Here is a 19,719-nt window from a genome sequence, read left to right on the forward strand (position 1 = left end):
ACTCAGCAATTCGGAGGGGATAAATCAAGGAGCCTGCACGTATAGATTCCGTTATTAGTGCAGTCTCGAATGGTGAAAGGAGCTTGGGAGAAACAGCCCCTGAGAGAGGCATTAGTGAGCTAAAAAAGGGGGAAGAGATGACTGCGCTAGGCGATCTCGGCCGCCATCATGCTCTAGTTTCCCCTTCGTCTCTCTGGGTCCGCGACCGAGGAAGCGGCCTCTGGGATGCTGAGGGGGTGTGTCCCCTCATGATTGGCGCAGGCCGCTCAGCCAATCCCAGCTCGGCAAACGGGAAGCACTTAGCCAATGAGGGGAGACGGCAGCGGCGAGGACTTAAGGGAGGAGGACCAGCGGCTTGACGGGCACGAAAGCTAACCAGTGAAAGCTAGAGGCATCCTGCCTGCGGCCAATGGAGCGGGGCTGTGGGCGGGCGCCAGAGTGTTTGTGTTGTGGTTTTGGGGGAGGGAGGCGGAGGGGAAAGTTTGTTTATTTTGTTTTTAGTTTCTGGGGTCCCCGAGCTTCGGGAAGGTGAAGCGAGCGACCGTGACCCCCCTCGCCTCTCTGCCTCGCCGCGACGTCGCCTCCACAGCTTGCGGAGGAGCGGAGACCGCGGTCACCGCTGGGCTCCACAGCGGAACGCCGCGCACTCGGAGCCGGCGCGGCTCAGCGGTGAGTGAGGATCGTGGGCCGCGCGGGCCTTCTCCTTTCTCGGGAGCCGCCAGGCGGAGCGGAGCGGGGCGACCCAGGGTGGGCGACTGAGGACGCCCTCGGGGGCGCGCGGCACGGCCCGCTGAGGTGCAGCGTGTGCGTGTCCTCGCGCGAGCGCGCGCGACGGGAGCGAGCCGGGCGGGAGGGGCGGGTTGGGGGGGGGCGGGTGGAGAGAGCGCGCGCGACCCGAGTGGGCCGCGGCGGGCCCGGGCGCTTGGCCCGGGCGCGCTGTGGGATCGCGATGTGCAGACGTGAGGCGGGGGAGGGGTGTGTGAGGGACGCGCGGTCACGTCGGTCGCGAGGGCCTGGGTGTCCCCAAGTATTGGGGCCGGGACAGACCGGCGTCACGCGCCTGCAGGTGTGAGCCGAGGAAAGGGCTTCCGGGTGGGCCGGCGGCTGTCCGAGCGCTTCGTGTCACCTAGGGCCCTCGGAGCTGCAAATGCCAGGCGGTGGGGCGCGAGCATCCGGTATCCCCGCGCGGCGGGCGTGCAGGCTCATGTGCTGGACCCCGATAGCGGGGTTCCACGGGCATCCCGCGAGAGCTGCGTGCGGGGTTGGGGGGAGGGTGCTGTGGTGAGGCGATGCTCACTTTGGATGAGGAAACAGATGAGGGGCGAGGGGCCTGGAGGGATGACAGAGTTGGAAAGAGCCTTGGGAAGGGTTTGCTACCTAATGCTGGTCCGTGGCCTTTAATTCCAAACTAACGGATTTGTTAGTCCATGATGGCTAAATAAATATCTGGTCCAGTGAAATTCACTACAGTGGCTATCGCGACACCCAAGAACAGCAGCGTCTCATCCATCCTTAGTCTTGGACGCAGGTCACCCGTCTGAGACTTTGAGCTTCAAGCTTTCTCCTGTGTCTTTTGGCTGCTTGGATTCTGAGTAGAGAGTACCAACCAAGACTCCGTGAATAAAAACATCATTTGTACCTCCTTCACAGTTAAACATAGCAGTAAGCTGTACAAAAATCACACATCCTAGCCTTTTGTGAAATGTTTCTCTTCGCTTGTGGGAGATTTCAGTTCTTGACTTTAAAACTATGTGTTCGCGGTGGTTTTTGAACGCTCCTTAAAGAGCAGAGCATGGAGACACTTGTATAGTGTGAGTATCGATGTAGTAAGTGGAAGGGATCTCTACAGGTAGGCATATACTGGATAACCAGTATCCAGAATACAGATTAGACTGGTTTGTCCCACTTGGAATGCATGCCTCCGTGTGTTTTGTTTTGTTTTGTTTTGTTTTGTTTTGTTTTGTTTTGTTTTTGAGACAAAGTCTCATCATGTAGCCTCCGCTGGCCTCGAACTGCTTTGTAGACCAGGCTGGCCTGGAACTTAACAGAGATCCACCACCTGCCTCTTTCCAGAATGCTGAGTTAAAGAGGCTCAGCTTGTTCTTCATGGTTTTTAAGGGCTTGTCTTAAACTTGATTATCTGAGTATGTAGTTTCTAATAGTACTTAAAGGAGTAAAAAAACAAAACAAAATAAACTGTCCGTGCTACATGGCTCTTTTAACCCATCATATCCTTGGAATCTTCCCTACAAACAGAAACTCTTCTTTTTTGTTTGTTTGGTTTTTGGTTTTTTGGTTTTTTCGAGACAGGGTTTCTCTGTGTAGCCCTGGCTGTCCTGGAACTCATTTTGTAGACCAGGCTGGCCTCGTACTCAGAAATCCGCCTGCCTCTGCCTCCCGAGTGCTGGGACTAAAGGCGTGCGCCACCACGCCCGGCCAAACTCTTAAATGGTTTTTGGTTTTTATTTTTGTCTTATAAGACAGGGTTTTTAAAATGTTTTAGAATCAAAACAATACTTTTGCTCCCTGTTAGTACTGGCTTACGCTGTGCATGTCTTCCTCTCTGTTGATTTTTAAATCCTTGCTTGAAGCCTGTAGGGCAGAAACTCTCATTGTGGGAGGGATGAGGACAGGGCTCCCAAGAGCCATGCAGCTAGGTTTAATCTCCGGTCTCTTTGGTGTTTTGTCTTTGGCTTGTCCTATTTTCACCTACTGAATCATCCAGAGGGAGAGAAGCATAAAGACCACCGAGAAGCAGAGAAAGGGAGGGAAGGAGAATCCACTGACTTCACTGCCTGAACCCGGCTTAAGAAAGAAATGTTAAATGGAGACTATTCTTGTTTTAGAACTAAGCACCTTTCATAAAATATGTCCAATCTTTGGTTGCTTTTTTTTTTTTAATTGACATACTCATTGTACATAGTACTGCAAAGCTCTGTTTTTGTTTGAATTTTTACATTTCTTTCTTCCTTAGGTCTTGTTATGTGGCCTACCTGGTCTCGTACTCGTGATCCTTGTGTCTTGACTTCCCCAGTGGAGGAATTACAGACCTTTGCCACCTCAAAAGAATCAGTCCATCACCTTCTCCCTTTTTGGGTGGTTTTTTTGTTTTGTTTTGTGTTGAGATTTCACTCTGGACCAGGATACCCTGGAGTTCATTATGTTGCCCAGGCTGGACTTGAACTCTTGGCCTGCCTTAGCCTCTTGAATGCTGGGATTATAGGAGTAAGCCACAGCGCCCAGCTTCTGAAGACTTTTTCTTTCTGATTTGTCCACTAGTTCCTTATTCCCATTCAGGTCTCTTAGAGCTCCTTTTTATTTTGTAGTTACCAGCCTGTGATTCAGGGCCATGTCTGTTTTGTTTGCCACGAATGCCAGAGCCTATTCAAGTGTCAGGTGTACAGCAGACTCCTAGAAAATATTTGTTGACTTTGTTATGAATTTAACTTTTATTATTTATTGTTATTTTTAAATTTCTTCTAGCCTTGGCTGCCTCCCTCCCTCCTGAGAGTGTCTGAGATTTGATGCCACTCTTAAGAGAGCTTTCCACATAAAGATAGGTCTGAAATCACTGTGGAGCTTTCCACTGAACGAGTATTACACCCTGGTTGTTCAGGCTGGCCTAGCGTTGCACCTGTTACTCTTCTCTGTCTCAGCTGCTCTTGATTTCTCTCTCCTCTCTGCAGCATGTTGATTCTAGAGACCTTGTATAGGTTCCAGCCCAGCAGCCTGCTTGCCCTTTGACATTTGCTGCCTTTGACATTGACAACTGCCTCTAGTGTTTCACCCCTACACATTGCCCCCACACTGATCTTCCTGAAAGATTGCTTTATGTTTTGTGCTCCTTCCCAAATCTACCACAAACACTTAGGTTGGAAATCCTCAATGGTGTTGGATTGCCTAAAGAGTTTAAGTGCCTTTGCCTGTTATTTACAGATCTTTGCACTGGTACTGTCCAATAGAAATAGAAAGCAAACCACAAACGTGGACCACATATGTAATTTAAAATTTTCTAGTAGACACATTAAAAAGTAAAAAGAAAGGGTGAAATTGATTTTTGTAACATTTTACTCACTTCAATATATTCAAAACCTTAGTATTTAAATATGTTATCAGTAACAAAACAAAAGTACTAGTAGGGTATTTTAAAAGTCTTTTTTTCATGTTAAGTTTTTCAAATCTAGAATGTATTTTTCACTTGAAACATCTCAAGCCATACTAAGCAGGTTTCAAGTGTTCTATAGCCATGTGTTGTTTGTGGCACCTTATATTGGACAGAACAGATCTTAAGTATGTTTTCAGCTTAGTGGAAGGACCAGACCTAGGTAATTGCAGCCACTGTCCTTTGTACAAATCAGTTTCTCTCACCTAGAAACATCTTTATAATCCAAACATGCTAAATCTCTTTGAGGGAAACACAAGGAAAACTGAGAGCTCTAATCTTTAATTCTTATCATCTCTGGAACTCTGTGTGTGTGTGTGTGTGTGTATACATATGTTCCAACAGAGACCAGAAGAGAGAGAGCACATTAGAGTCCCAGAAGCTAGGCAGAGGTGGTTGTGAACCACATGTGGGTGCTGGAATCTGAGTACTGGGGAGGCTGCTCTTAATCTCTTAGCCATCTCTCCAGCCACTTCTCTAGAGATTTTTAACATTGTTTTTATTAAAGATGCATTCTTCTTTGTTGTCCAGGCTGGCCTGGAACATCTGGGTTCAAGTGATTCTTCATCCTTAGTCTGCTGACTAGCTAGGAGTACAAGTAACAGGACACTGTATCAGATTTAATGTCATTTCTTCTCATATTATTTTATATTGTAACAGTTTACAGTCAATTTGTGTTGTAATCACGGGTGATAAGGCACAAGCACTGACTAATGGTTATCTGATGAATTAGAGCCAGTGACAGTAGTACATAGCCTCCCTCTTCTTGTCAGCGTGTGCCTGCCGAGCCGAGTAACAGCTTGGTTGTCCTGGACTGTGTGTGTTGACATCTTCCTCCTTGGATGCTCTGAGAACAGAGCTTTGCCTTCCTCATTTTTGCTCCTGACCTGGCTTGTGCTAGGAAATCTATAGATCTATATGCTGATTTTTGTGTGTTTTGTTGTTTTCAAGACAGGGTTTCTCTGTGTAGCCTTCCCTGGCTGTGTTTGAACTCACTTTGTAGACCATGCTGGCCTCAAATTCAAAGACCCACCTACCTCTGCCTCTTGAGTGCTGTGATTAAAGGTGTGCACCACTGTGCCTAGCCCACATGTACTATTTAAATATTTCTAGTTAGATAGTAGTTAACACTCTGTCCTCTGAAGACAGAAGATCATAAATTGTGAGAGGCTTTGGGTCAGTGCTAAGGATTGATTGAATCTGGGGCTTTGTAAATGCTGAGCACTGACGTTTTGCCATTAGGCTAAATCTCAAGCTCTCCAGCATATTTTTATAGTCCTCCTTTTTTTTTTTGAGTGTACATTTATGTTTTCCCCCTTTTTTGAGGTATTAACTGATGTTCAGGAAGCTAAGGATATGTAGTGTATGTAACTTGTATATTTGGAGTAGATTTGCTTCTTAAAACAAAACTGTTCATACTGGGCATGGTGACAGATGCCTTTAATCCCAGCACCCAGGAGACAGAGGCAAACAGATCTATGAATTTGAGGCCAGCCTGGTCTATGTAGTGAGTTCTAGGATATCTGGACTATACATTGAGACTTTTATCTTAAAAAAAAAAAGGTTAAAATTAAAAATAACTGTGATAGTCAGGCATTAGTGGTACATAACTTTAATCCTAGAATTTGGGAGACAGGCAGAGAATCTCTGTGAGTTCAAGGCCAGCCTGATCTACAAAGTGAGTTCCAGGACAGCCAGGGCTACAAAGAGAAACCCGGTCTCAAAAAGCAAGCAAGCAACTGTGCAGGGCTGGGCGATGACTCATTTAGTAAGGAACCTTTATAAGCATGAGGGCTTGACTTTGGATCTAGAACTCATGTAAACAATTGGGCTTGGCTGTGCATGCTGTAACCCCAGCCTCGGAGGGAAGTTGAGAAGAAGCTTTGCTGAAACTCACTGGCCAACAGCCAGCTTAGCTGAGTCAGTGAGCCTCAGTGGAGACCCTGTCAGAAAAATAATGGGGGCAGGCAAGAGAGGCCTGATATTGGCCTTTGGCGCGCGCACGCACATACTACACATATATACCACATGCATACACAGTCTCCTCACACAAAATAAAAAATGCAGAAACAAATAACTGCTTAGATGTTACAGTTTTCAGGTTGGATCAGATATAAAGTTTGCAAGTGTCCATATAAAGTTTGGTGGTCCATGTCTTTAATCCCAGCACTCATGAGGCAGAGACAGGAGGATCTCTGTGAGTTCTAGGCCAGCTTGGTCTACAGAGCAAGTTCAAGTCCAGCCAGAGCTGCATAGTGAGACCCTGTCTCAAAACGAACAAACAAACAAATGTATTAATAAATAAATAAATAAATAAACAATTAGAAAGTAGTAGTAATTTTTATTTGCATCCTGGCATGGTGATCCACATCTGTAATCCTAGTACTCTGAGGGGGAGGCAGGAGGGTTGCAAGTTGCTCTGGGCCTATACAATGAGACCTTGTCTCAGCCACCATCCCAAAAAAGATGTTTAACTTTCCTGAGACTTGGTTTCCTTGTGGTCTGTAAACTGGCTGTGAAAGCAGCTTCAGAAACAGGGCTCCAGCGCAGCTCCCTGAGTATTGGCACCCATGCACATGCCTGTGCAGAGCCACAGCCAAGATGCAAAGTCAGAACCAGGAGCCAGAAGCCAGAAGCCCTCAGTTTGTTTGTGTTGCTGATACTTGCTTTTGTGCCAGCTGTGTTCCAGGCACAGAAATGACTGAGAATTCAAAAACTACAGTGAAAAAAGTTTTTAAAGCCCTTTTCAGAGAGAGGTGAAGTGATTCATTCTTCCTAGGAAGACTTCATTTCTCACTGTTCCTTGATACTTTACTTGTTTATACGTTAACATATATTCTGTTTCTAGGTCTGTCTATCTAACTAAATTGTAAGCGTTAAATAAAAAAAAAAATGTTTCCTGCATGTTTGTGAATGTGCCTTTGCTAACGTGTGCGTGGAGGTCCGAGGAAGCCTTCTAGATGTAGAGTTGGTTCTTCTCTTCTACCTTTATGTCGCTTCTAGGGATTGAGCTCATTTGTCCACGCTTGTACAGCAATCACTTTACCCACAAACCCTTCTCACCAGCCCAGAGTTTAAGCTTCCGAAAACCAAGACTATTTATTTATCCCTGCATTTCCAAGTACACACTGTACTATGCCTGCCATATTTTAGGCAATCAGAATTCTAGTGAATGCCTCAGACAAATTACTTAGTTCTGCGGCTGTACATAGCTTAGTTGGTAGGGTGCTTGTCTAGCATACACAAAGCCCTGGATTTGATCCTTAGCACTTTCTTAAACTAAGTGTGGGGAGTGGAGAGATGGTGCAGTGGTTACTCTCCTAAAGAGCCTGGGTTTAATTTCCAGCACCTACATAGTGGCTCACAGCAGTCTTTAACGCCAGTTTCATAGGCTCAAACAAGACCTTCTGGCCTCTGTGGGCAATGCATACACGTGTACAAACCTACACAAACAAACTCACAAAATAAAAAAAATTAAGACCCATATGTGGTAGTGGTTTATATTTGTAATCCCATGCATCCTGGCATGGCGCTCCACATCATTAATCTCAGCACTCTTAAGGCAAAGGCAGTGGGGCTGCAGGGTGCTCGGGTGGAGGCAGTGGGGCTGCAGGGTGCTCGGGTGGAGGCAGTGGGGTTGCAGGGTGCTCTTAAGGCAGAGGCGGTGGGGCTGCAGGGTGCTCAGGTGGAGGCAGAGGCAGTGGGGCTGCAGGGTACTTTTGGTTTGTTTTGTTTTTCGAGACAGGGTTTCTCTGTGTTGCCCTGGCTGTCCTGGAACTCACTCTGTAGACCAGGCTGGCCTTGAACTCAGAAATCCACCTGCCTCTGCCCCCCGAGTGCTGGGATTAAAGGTGTTGCGCCACCATGCCCGGCTCCATGGTACTCTTAAGGCAGAGGCAGTGGGGCTGCAGGGTGCTCTTAAGGCAGAGGCAGTGGGGCTGCAGGGTGCTCTTAAGGCAGAGGCAGTGGGGCTGCAGGGTGCTCGCTCGGGTGGAGGCAGAGAGGTTAAAGCTCAAGGTCATCCTAGATTAGCCTAGGAAACATGGGGATCCTACTTCAAAACCAAAACCAATAACCACATTACTTAGCTTTATAATGCCTTCATTTATTTTTGTACCAGCTAAAGAATCAAGACAGCCTGGTCTACAAAGTGAGTTCCAGGACAGCCAGGGCTATACAGAGAAACCCTGTCTCGAAAAGCCAAAACAAACAAACTAACAAACAAACAAACAAACAAATGCAAAATCAAAACCAAAAAACCCTACAGATCTAGTCTGTTATGTGTTTTACCTCAATAGAAAACATTTACTTAGTAAAACAAATATACTTAGGAATAGGAGTGCATGCTTGTGACAGGACTTTTCCTGGGGGGATGTAACACACAACCCCAGATAAAGATCCCACCGCAGACCAATGTATGGATACCACCCAAATCTAACTTGGTGAGCCAGTGAGTTTTATTGGTTTTATGGGAACACAAATGATGAAAGTACAGCTGCATTACCAAGGCTCACCCCAGCATGGGTAACAGCTCACAAAAGCTGGAAACCTGGCACACACTGCAACCTGCAGGCGGTTGTACAGGTTGGAGAATGTCCTATCTAAGTGACTGTTGAAACCTCTTCTAGGGAACTCAGCTGGTTTCTACTGCTTCCAGGCAACAGGAGGGACTTTCCACATTAAATAGATAGATCCATCCTCCTTCCCTTTCTCCCTCTCTCCCTCTCTCCTTCCTTCCTTCCTTCTTTCTTTTCTCTTTCATTCAGTCAACATTGTCATTATTTTTATTTATCTGTTTTCACGTTGAATGCATGTGGAGTCAGAGAACAAGCTCCAGGAGTTGTTTTCTCTTCCACCATGTGAGTCCCAGAGATGAAGTTTGGCAGCAAGGATCTTCAACTGTTGAGACATCTCTAACTCCTCTTTGTTTTTGAGCAGGGTTTGACTACATAGCACAAGCTGGCTTCAAACTGGTAATCTTGCTTTGGCCTTCTAAATGCTGGGATTATGCACATGGGTCACCATGCCTAGGTCCCAAGTTCTTTTATTATTACTACTTTTAAAATAAAAATTTAAAGATTTATTTATGTGTATGAATGTTTTGCCTACATGTATGTTTGTGCACACATATCTTCCTGATACTCATGGAGGTCAGCAAAGGCATCAGACCTCCTGGAACTCAAGTCATGGGTGTTAATGAGCCACTATGCAGGTTCTGGGAACTGAACCCAAGTCCTTTGCAAAAACAACAAATGCTTTCAACTGATGAACCATCTCTTCAGTCCTTTCATTACTTCTTTAATGCTGGGATCAAACCCAGCATGTTGTACATGCAAAGCAAGCATCTACCAACTAGCCTTACCCTGAATCAACTTTTATGTCTGCGTATGTATGTACATGTGAGTGTTGGTACCCATGGAGGCCAGAAGAGGCATTAGATCCCTTGGAACTAGAGTTAAAGGCAACTGTGAGCCACCTGATGTGGGTGCTGGGAACTGAACTTAGGTCCTTCACGGGAGCAGCAAGTGCTCTAAACTGCCAATCCATCTCTCCAGCCCCTCCTCCCAAATATTAGAACACTTAAAGTCATTCTGAAGTTCTCTCCAGGGAAGCCAGGCATCACAAGTCAGAATGGAGCTCATCTCTTCTGGCTAATGCACTTGTCGGAGACGAGTACCTGTAAACTGTGCAAAAGCTGTCAGGTGGAATTAGAAAGTGATGACTCACGCCAGCTTATCTGTGAGAGCTGTGCAGCACAAGTGACCTCTAGGTCACCTGAGTGAGTGCTGATGCCATCTCTGAAGGGCCAGAGACTGAGCAGTGAAAAGGAGAAAGGTGGAACAGGAGGGACTGCCCAGAAGGGCCTCTGGGCACATGTCTCGGAGAAGATGATTCCTATAGCTTGGCAGGCTTTGTGTAGTTCCTTCATCTCCCAAGCCAGTGTGAGTTTGATTTGATTCTCAGGCAGAGGTGGAGAAAGGGAGTTGACAGTAGAAAGTCAGCCTGCTTTCTGTCAGCTACTCCTCTGTAATTTCAACAGCTCTTTCCTTTCTGTCCTCTTCTGTGTTAGTCTGCTTTAAATTGCTGTAACAGACTTGAGATAAATCAACCCCCCCCAAAAAAAAAAGAAAAAAGAAAAGAAAGAAAGAGAAAAGAAAAGAAGAAAGGGTTGAACCTAGAGGATACTTACCTAGCATTCGTGAAGTCCTGAGTTAGATGTTTAACACTGAAGCAAACTAAAATGTGTTTTATCTCACATTCTCATCGTTTGGGTGGTTTGGGTCCATGATCTGTTGGGTTGATGCTTTTGGTCTGAGGCAAGACTGCACATTATGGAGAGTTTATATGATAGAGGAAAACTTCACCAAGTGAGAAGCAGAAAGTAAGGAAGAAAAGGGGCCAGTACCATAGTGTACCCTTCCAGGGAACATTCCTCATGACCTAGTTTACTTCCACACCTATTCAGAGTGTTGTGAGCTGGGCATGGAGGCACACATCTTTGATCCCAGCACTCAGGAGGCAGAGGCAGGGGACCTCTGTGTTCCTGGCCAGTCTGGTCTACAAAGCAAGTTCCAGGACAGCTAGGGCTACACAGAGAAACCCTGCCTTGGAGAACAAATCAAACCAAGACAAAAAGCATTCTGTGTTAGAGACAGTCCTCAACAGGATCCAGACTGTAGTACTATAGACTGCCTTCCTTTCCTGTACCACTCCTTCCGTGGCCATACCATATTTTGCTTCTTTCAATAATCACTAAGCTTTTTAAAGGAACAACCATGGTGTGGGATGTGGTGCACACATGTACAATCTTAGCGTTTGTGGGATAAGAATTCTTTTCAGGACGGTAGGTTATTAAACACTGGTGGTACTGATTCACTCATATGATGCTATGTGGCTGATATTAGGTAAATGTGTGTGTGGTCTGGGTACTTACTTATTGTCCCAGATTGAAAAGGACTGAAGAGATGCTAGATAGGCACAATGTGTGTGATTTATTCTGTAACACGGTTCTGGAGTATCTTATTTTTTAAAAATATAATATGCAATCTGGGAACTCAAAGCTAAGAAGATGGCTCAGTTGATAAAGTTCTTGCTGTGCAGTTATAAGGACCTGAGTTCACATCACCAGCACCCAGGTAAGAGAGAGACAGGCATGGCAGCATACTCCTTTAACTTAGATGGGGAGGAGGAAGCCGGAGGATCCTGGACCTCACTGCCAGGCAGTAAACAAAAAAGTGAGAGACTGTGTCTCAAAATGAGGTGGAGTATGATAGAGGAAGACACCCATAGTTGACCTTTGGTTTCCATAGGCACATCGAAGAGGTCACCACTCACACGTGCACATACCACTAACGTTCAAAGTAGAAAGTGGGTCTGTCTTGCTAACATTCACAGCAGAGCAGGAGAAATGTCTAAAGCAGTTGCTAGGTACAGGGTTCTGGTCTGGAGGAAGAAATCCAGATAAGAACAGAGACTACTGCTCTGAAAGAATTGTCACTCTCCTGCACAAGCCCTGTTGATGGTGCATCAGGCTCAGCGACAGTCTTTTCATGGGATGTTTTTTACCCAGGGGTATGTGTCTGTCCTAATATATAAGTCTCTGAGTAGATGAACTGTGAACTACTGACTTTAAAATACTTGTTCACCATCTTCTCTATCGTGTTTTACTCCAAAAATTTTGTATTTTTACAACAATATGCTTAACATTTATGATGATTTATTTGCATTTTGGCATAGTTCCTTTAAAAAACAAAAACCCCAGCACATTCATTATTGCAATTAACCAGTGTGGGAAGCTGGGAGACACAAGTCTCCACAGAGAGGGGGCTATGCACTCCCCATGCTCCTGATTTACATGGCTGGCTGGCTGGCCAAGGGGAAAGTGTTACTTGTAAAAATACACACACACACATACACACACACACACCAGAAAATACTCTTTCCCCACTCCCTCCCTCTCCTCCCCCCTTTACCTCTCTCCAAATCACAGTGAAAGGCTCTTTGTAAGACTAACAAAAACAAAACTAGAATGAAAATGTGAAAGGCATCACATTTTAAACCAGCGAGGGCTGGCTTGCAATGTTTAAACAGGGGACCCTGTGCTCCCTGCATGGCTTGTGACTCTGCCGCAGCACTTTGTGCCAGGGCCTGTGCTGATGCCCTGTTTGCTTTGGAAGCTGATGCACTCCGCTTCTTTGCTGCCCTGAGGAGTGTGTACGACACTTTCTTGTTTGCCTTTAACCTCCCCATCCTTGAGGCCGAGGACTCATTCAGGTGGCTTCTTAGAAAAGTGACCCCAGAGGCTGTAGCACACTCTGCCTTACTTGCTTACAAATTGTCGACTTTCTTGGATACCCTCACCAGTCATTTCTCTCTACCTGGATCCTAAAATCTGCTGATACTGATCTTGAAATGGTGTCCTGTTCTTTAGTTATTTTTGCTGTGGCTTCGAGCTGTATTTATGTTTGTTCTGCTTTGGTTTTTGTTTGTTGGCTTGCTTGTTTGAGACTGGGTTTCGCTGTGTTGACCGGGTTGGCTTTGAACTTGAGGTCTTCCTGCCTCGGCCTCAAAGGTGGCTCAGATTGTACACTCCATACTCTCGAAGCTTTGTGGACTTCTGGCTTCTGTTTCCAAGCCACCAGGCTGATTTGAAGTCATCCTCAGTCTGTGTCTATAGATTGCTGAAGTAGCTGTCTGCCAGTTGTCCCATTTCTCTTTGCTCAGAAAACATTTCCTACCCATTGTTTTCTTTTCCCTCATTGAAAACCGCGTGCTTTCTTATTCTAGGAAATTAATTCTTGCCTGAGCCAGGTGCCTTTACTTTTCCAAATCTACCAACTCCCATTCCCAGTTTTTTATCCCTGACTTATCTGGTACAATCTTTACTTCATTTTCCATATGATTTTTTTTCCTTTTGGCTCTCTCTTTTTTTGAAGGTTTGATTTATGTAAAAATTCTCTCTGCATCTGCCTACCAGTTTATTTTTTTCTCTTACTGTCAGAATTTCCTGGGCTAAAGAGACAGTGGCTTAGTGGGTAAAGTGCTTGCTCTGCAAGCCTGGGGACCTGAGTTGAGATGTGCAGTGCATGTCTGTAACTCCAGGAATAGGGGTCAGAGATAGGCAGGCCCTGGGGCTTACCAGCCAACCAGTCTAGGAGACACAACAGCCCCAGGTTCAATGAGAGACCATGTCTCAGAAAGGACAGTGGAAAGCAATGGAGTAAGACACCTAGTGTTACTCTTTGGCACATATGGCCTAGTGCAAACATATATACACATACACAAAGGTTTCTGTAAACATTATCTTCCTTGAAATATTTCTTAGCCAAAGGCCCTCCACATTGTGCATCCAGAGGTGCTCTTTTAGGCAAAATAATAGGTGCAGTTTATTATTACTATTAATTATTATTACTATTATTATTATTAAATGTGCAAAAATATAATTTTATAAAAGAATACAAAAGTGATAGATACTATATGTTGAGGTCACTACATTAGGCCAGTATGAAGAGCCTGTTCAATGTCAAGATGAGAAGACAGTTCACATACTCGAAAGAATAGTGAAAAAAGAAACTAGCATATGGCAGTTTTGCTCAAAATTGAATATTTGAATTCTAATTTTTTATGTGGTACAGAGGATTGAACCCAAGGTCTACCACTTGCTGGTCAATGACTCAATACCGAGCTGTATCCAAAGGGGCTGGTGGCCTTTTCCCCTCCTCCTTTTTCTTCCTCTTCCTCCTTCCTTTTTTCTTTTCTTCTTTTTCTCCTCTTCCTTCTCCCTTTTTCCTCCCCCTCCTCCTTCTTCCTTCTTCTGTTTTTTGAGACAGAGTTTCTCTTTGTAACCCTGACTGTCCTGGAACTTTCCAGGCTGGCCTCAAACTCACAGAGATCTGCCTGCCTTGACCTTCCAAGTGCTGGGGTTAAAGACGTGGAAACCACACCCAGTTCCAGAGGCTTTCAAAAATACTTTATTTTTTAAGTGTGTGTGTGTGTGTGTGTGTGTGTGTGTACATGAATGGAATGCCTGGTGAAGATCAGAAGAAAGTGTTAGGTCCTCTGGAGCTGAAGTGTTAGGCAGTTAATAGGCAGCTATGTGTTGCTCCAGTGAATACTCGGAACCAAACTTGGTTCTCTGCAGGAGCATTATGGGTACTTAACTGCTGAGTTATTTCTCCAGTCTCACTTGTTTGTTTGTTTTTAAATTGATATAATGAGAGTATATTGAACTAGGCAAACTTTGTTCATTTCATTTACTGGTTCTAGTGACATTTTACTATATATACTTTATATGTACATTTTACTATATTTTTTTACTATCTACCTACCTATATTTAAAAGATACATTTTTTTCTGTATTTGTGAGTGCCTGCATGTTTGTCGGTGTGCTACATACAGGCTGTGCCCATGGAGGCCAGAAGAGGGAATTTGATCTTCCTGGGACTAGAGTTACAGATGTTGTGAGCTGTGCTATGTGGATTCTGGGAACCAAACACAGGTTATCTAGAAGAGCAACCCATGGTTTTATTCACAAATCCATCTCTCCTGCCCCTGCAGATATTTATATTTTAAATATAAATATTGGGTCAGCAAAACTGGTAGGTAAAGTCACTTGCCGTCAAGCCTGACGATCTCAGGCAGTCTCTGGGTCCCACATAGCTGAAGGAGAAAATTGACTCCCACAGGTTGCCCTCCATACTGGCACCTAACATAATAAATACAATAAAACTTTAAAAAAAATATATAGACTGGGTGTTGGGGACACAGCCTGTAATCCCAGCACTTGAGAGGCAGAGGCAAGTGGATCTCTTAGTTTGAGGTCAGTATGGTCTACAGAGTGAGTTCCTTAACAGCCAGAAATACACAGAAAAACCCTGTCTAGAAGCTCACACACACACACACACACACACACACACACACACACGTACACAATTGACAAAGAACGACACTTTTATTTTTTATTTCTCAAGTCTGATCCATTCCTTAGTCAACTGGCTTAGACTTCAGGTATTATATTGAGCAGAAGTGATGAGATTGATCATCCTTTCTTTTACAGGGTAGGAAAAGAACGTTTAATTTTGTACTAATAAATCCTTTACCAGATTACAATATATTCATTCATTCATTCATTCATTCACTCATTCATTTTTTTTTTTTTTTTGAGAAAGGGTCTCATGCAACCCAGGTTGGCCTTGAAGCTACTGTGTTCAAGTCCAAGGCTGGACTTGAACTCTTGACACCCCTGCCATCGCTGCCTGACTGTAGTCTGAGTATAGGCACAGGCCTCTTGCCCCAAAGAATTACTTTACCTTTCCTTCTACAACCCCCCTCTCATTCCCTCTAGCCTCTTTCTCTAACTCTCTTTTACTCTTTCACTGTTTTTAAGAGCTCCCCTTAAAGCTGTCTTAACATGGTAGTTTCTTTGTGGGAATGTTTTGGTACCAAATTCAGATTATCTAGCAGTTATATTACTGTTCATGTTCTCCATCTTCAGCGAGCCTTAGTGATTTTCTGTCTTACTGAAGTTGTCAACTTTACTGGTATAACACTGCTTATAATTTTCTCTTACCACTCTTTTCCCCCCTTTGAGATTTATTTTGTTTATAATTGTGTATGGTTTTGTGCATATGAGTGCAGGTACTCACAGAGGCCAGGGGATGAACGTCAAATTCTTTGGCGCCTGAGTTTTAAGCAGTTGTGAGCCACCCAACCTGAGTGTTAGAAACTGAACTCAGGTCCTCTGCAGTGCACTATGCACTCTTAGCTGCAGAGCCATCTCCAGACCTACCTGTCTCTTAATATATCAGTACAGTTTGCAGAGGTGTGGCACCCTTTATTCTTGTATTGGTAATTTACAGTTCTGTATTTTTGTCTTTAACTGGATGGGCAGTAATTTTATTGTTCTTCACAAAGAAGCAGATTTGACTTTCATTTGATTTAATTTATTAAATGTTTGTTTATTTAAGTTTTGGTTTATGATACAGGTTCTTATAGTCCAGATGAGCCTTGAACTCAGCACTCTCCTGCCTGTACTCCTGGAAGTGTACCCCCACATTTGTTTACATTTTTTTAATTTAACCAAAGGTTTAATGTGAAAATGTACCTGACCTGAGTTCCTTGTCACAGTAAACAGATGCACTGAGGAGAGGACGTGTTGAAGTGTCTGCTGTTTCAGCTGAACACATCCATTTATTTTCCTGTCCCAAGATTTCCTCATCCCATCCCAGCAAGTGCTCTGTTGCTCATGGCTGTCATCTCCATGTGGTCAGTCATACACCAGGATCCTTCATAAAGAAATACTTACCGGACATGTCTGCCATCATTTAATTCAATGATAAAGTATTTTTTTGTTATTACTTGTTTTGTTTTCATTTGTATTGGGGATTGGACCTAGAGCTCCAAGTTATATTTCCAGTTATTTTTTAATTAAGATTTTTTTTATTTAGTGTATCTGTGCTTTTGTAGGCGAATAGCATGTGTGTGCAGGTGCCCAGGAAGGCCAGAATAGAGTGTCTGGTCCCTTGGAGCTGGAATTGAGGTGGTTGTGAGCAACCACCCACTGTGGGTTCTGGGATCTGAACTTAGCCTTTAGAAAACAGCAAGTGCTCTTAATCACTGAGCCATCTCTCCATCCCCTTCTTTTTAATTTTTATTTTGAGAAGTTCTCATTAAATTATCTAAAGTATCTTTGAACTCTTCTACTAAGACAGGCCTTGAACTTGTGATCCTCCGAAGTAGCTGAGTGGTAGAGCTGTGAAAGCAGGCCAGCTTCAGTGTGAACTTCTTACCCACAAGTATTAACTCAGCAGGGTGACTTTGTTATACAGGGCATCACATTAGTGGACCAAGAACTTGGATCCAGGTTTTTCCTATTATGTTTCTATGTTTTATTTTATTAATTTCCACTCTGGTATTTAATATCTTAATTTTTGTGATTGAATTAGTTTCCGTTTGTCTCTCATTTTTCTGGGTAGACACTGAAGTTAATTGAGAACTCACATTGAGCATGCTATAAATCACCCTTTAATTTTTGCTTTAGCTGCATCCCCAAAAATATGAGTTTTCATTTTCATTAGTTTAAAATCTTCCTAATCTTTTTCTTCCCAAAGAGTTGTTTGCCTTTGAGAATATTTGGAAGTTTCTACACGCCTTTCTACGATTGATTTATAAACCCACTGTGGTTAGAAAGCATCCTGTGTGTATGTGGAGTCTTCCAAGTGTACCTCCAGCTTTGGTACCGTCTGGAAGAGCCCACAAGACTAAGCCTGCAGTTATATTCATTATCAAGATTCAGTTAGGTCAAAGATGGAAAGCATAATCAGTGCAGGGAAAACAGGCGTAGGCTCCAAGAGTGGATTCAGATAAAGCGCACTTTAAAGTTTAAAGTTCTAGGATCAGATTGTGTGAGGTATGGTTTACCTAGGAGCTCGTCCTATGTTTTAAAAAAAGAAAACAACCTGGGGATTTTAATCAGGACTCTATCAGGTAGGAGTCGTCTATCTAGTATGTTGGAGACCAGCTTGGGTTATAGAGTTGAGAACTCTACCCCCTCTTTGGTTTGTCAAGATAAGAGTTTCTCTGTGTCTAATAAGTCCTAGAACTTTCTCTGCAGACCAGGCTGGCCTCAAACTCAAAGATCTGCCTGTGTTTGCTTTCCAAGTGCTGGGATTAAAAGTGTGCACCACCACTCCCCAGCCAAAATATTGTCTCAGTCTTTTTTAAATTTTGTATTCAATTCTTACATACCAAGTCTGGTATTTTCCCCAGCAGTCTGAATTCATGACCTCTACATGGTAAGGAAGTGTTCTGCCACTGGGCTAACCCCTTATCGTGTTGCCTTTCTTTAAAATGAGTACTGGGGAGCAAGGCATAGTGGCTCACACCTTTAATTCCATCATTTAATTTTGCTTTAGCTGCATCCCCCAAGTCCCCAAAATCAGAGGCAAGTGGATCTTTGAGTTAGAGGCCAGCTGTCCTGGAACTCAGAAATCTGCCTGCCTCTGCCTCCCAAGTGCTGGGATTAAAGGCATGTGCCACCACTGCCCAGCTTAGCTTTTCTTAATAAAATGGATAGACTATAAATAGTCTGATATCAGTTAAGGTCAAATTATGTAGCTAATTAAATTCACATTGAGTTTTGCCAACAACAAGTAAATTTACAGAAAGCATTTCTGTAATTTCCACAATTTTTTTCATTTGGAAATTATGAATAGGGGAGATTCTGTGGACTGCGTTCACCTTCTTAGCTCTCACGTTCAGTTACATTTGTCGCCTTCAGAAAGTAAAGCCTGTATTCCTCTCCTTTCTTCAAGAGGACGAGGTTAAATCTGTTCTCTACAGTCCACTTAGGGTTCCTGGGACCCCTTCCCAGCTCCTTCCTGACAAGGCAGGCTCAAGCAAGGACTGCTACTGCACTCTTCTGCATCCTCCTCTCAGAGGCCCTCCTCGATAATAGGTAGTCAGAAACAAAGACCTTAAATACTCATGCATCATCTACTAGATCTCCTTTCTCATTGTTAGTCTATGTAGTAGCTTAAAAATAAATCTTTGTGGGCTCTGAGAGGTAGCTTTCTGGCATAGTGCTTGCCTAGCATGTGAGAGGCCCTGGATTAACCATAGTCTGCAAATAAACAAATGTTAGTTAAAGAAATTCATGCTGGGGTAAGATTCCAAGTAGTGTAGAAGTATAATAATAATAATAATAATAATAATACCATACTTTTTTGTTTGTTTTTTCAAGATAAGGTTTCTTTGTGTAGTCCTGGCTGTCCTGGAACTCAGACATCTGCCTGCTCCTGCCTCCTGAGTGCTGAGATTAAGGGCATGTGTCACCAAGGCTGACTTTACCCCATTCATTATTGACCACTTGTTTTTGTAGCAGTTTGGATTTTTTGTAACTGTTTGAGGGATTTTTTTTTTGTAACAGTTTGAGGGGAAAAAAAAACTTTTAAAAGACTTAATTATTTAATAGGAGATAACAACTCAGGCCTTTAATCCCAGCACTTAGGAGGCAGAGGCAGGCAGATCTAGTTCTAGAACAGCGAGGGCAACACAGAGAATTCCTGTCTTGAGAAAATAAATAATTATTTATTTTAATTGTATAACTGTTTTGCCTGCCAGTATGTATGTGTACCAAGTGTATGCCTAGTGCCTGTGGAGATCAGAAAAGTATGTAAGATGCCCTGAAACTGGAGTTACACACCATGTTGGTGCTTGGAACCAAATCCAGGTCCACTGCATGAGCAACAAGTGTCTTAATTGCTAGATCCAATTCTTCACCCCCAAGAAAATTTTTATTGTTTTTATTTATTTTGTGTATGAGAGAGAGAGAGAGAATATGACTATGAATGGGCTTACACGTGCCACAGTTACCAGTGGAGTTCAGAGGCCAACTTGCAGGAGTCCATCCTTTCCTGCTGCCGCATGGGTCCTGTAGATTGAAGGCAGGTCCTCAGGCTTAGCAGCAGGTGCTTTTACCTGCTGAGCCATCTTCTCAGCCCAACAGTCTGGGTAGGGATTATAATCCCTACGTCGATTTTGTGTTCATTTTATAGGTT

General features: G+C 43.9%; 1 protein-coding gene across 4 annotated transcripts in view; it reads left to right on the forward strand.

The window, feature by feature from the left end:
• The first annotated feature begins 464 nt into the window (after window positions 1-464).
• Window positions 465-19,719, forward strand: part of Tnrc6b (trinucleotide repeat containing adaptor 6B) — a 218,455-nt gene continuing 199,200 nt past the window's right edge. For all 4 annotated transcript variants that reach the window (XM_029469458.1, XM_021182978.2, XM_029469460.1 and 1 more), the window contains exon 1: window positions 465-669. The gene's annotated coding sequence lies outside the window, so the exon portion shown is untranslated. The remainder of the gene's footprint in view (window positions 670-19,719) is intronic.

This window comes from Mus caroli, chromosome 15 (assembly GCF_900094665.2).
Source record: "Mus caroli chromosome 15, CAROLI_EIJ_v1.1, whole genome shotgun sequence".
Taxonomy (NCBI): domain Eukaryota; kingdom Metazoa; phylum Chordata; class Mammalia; order Rodentia; family Muridae; genus Mus; species Mus caroli.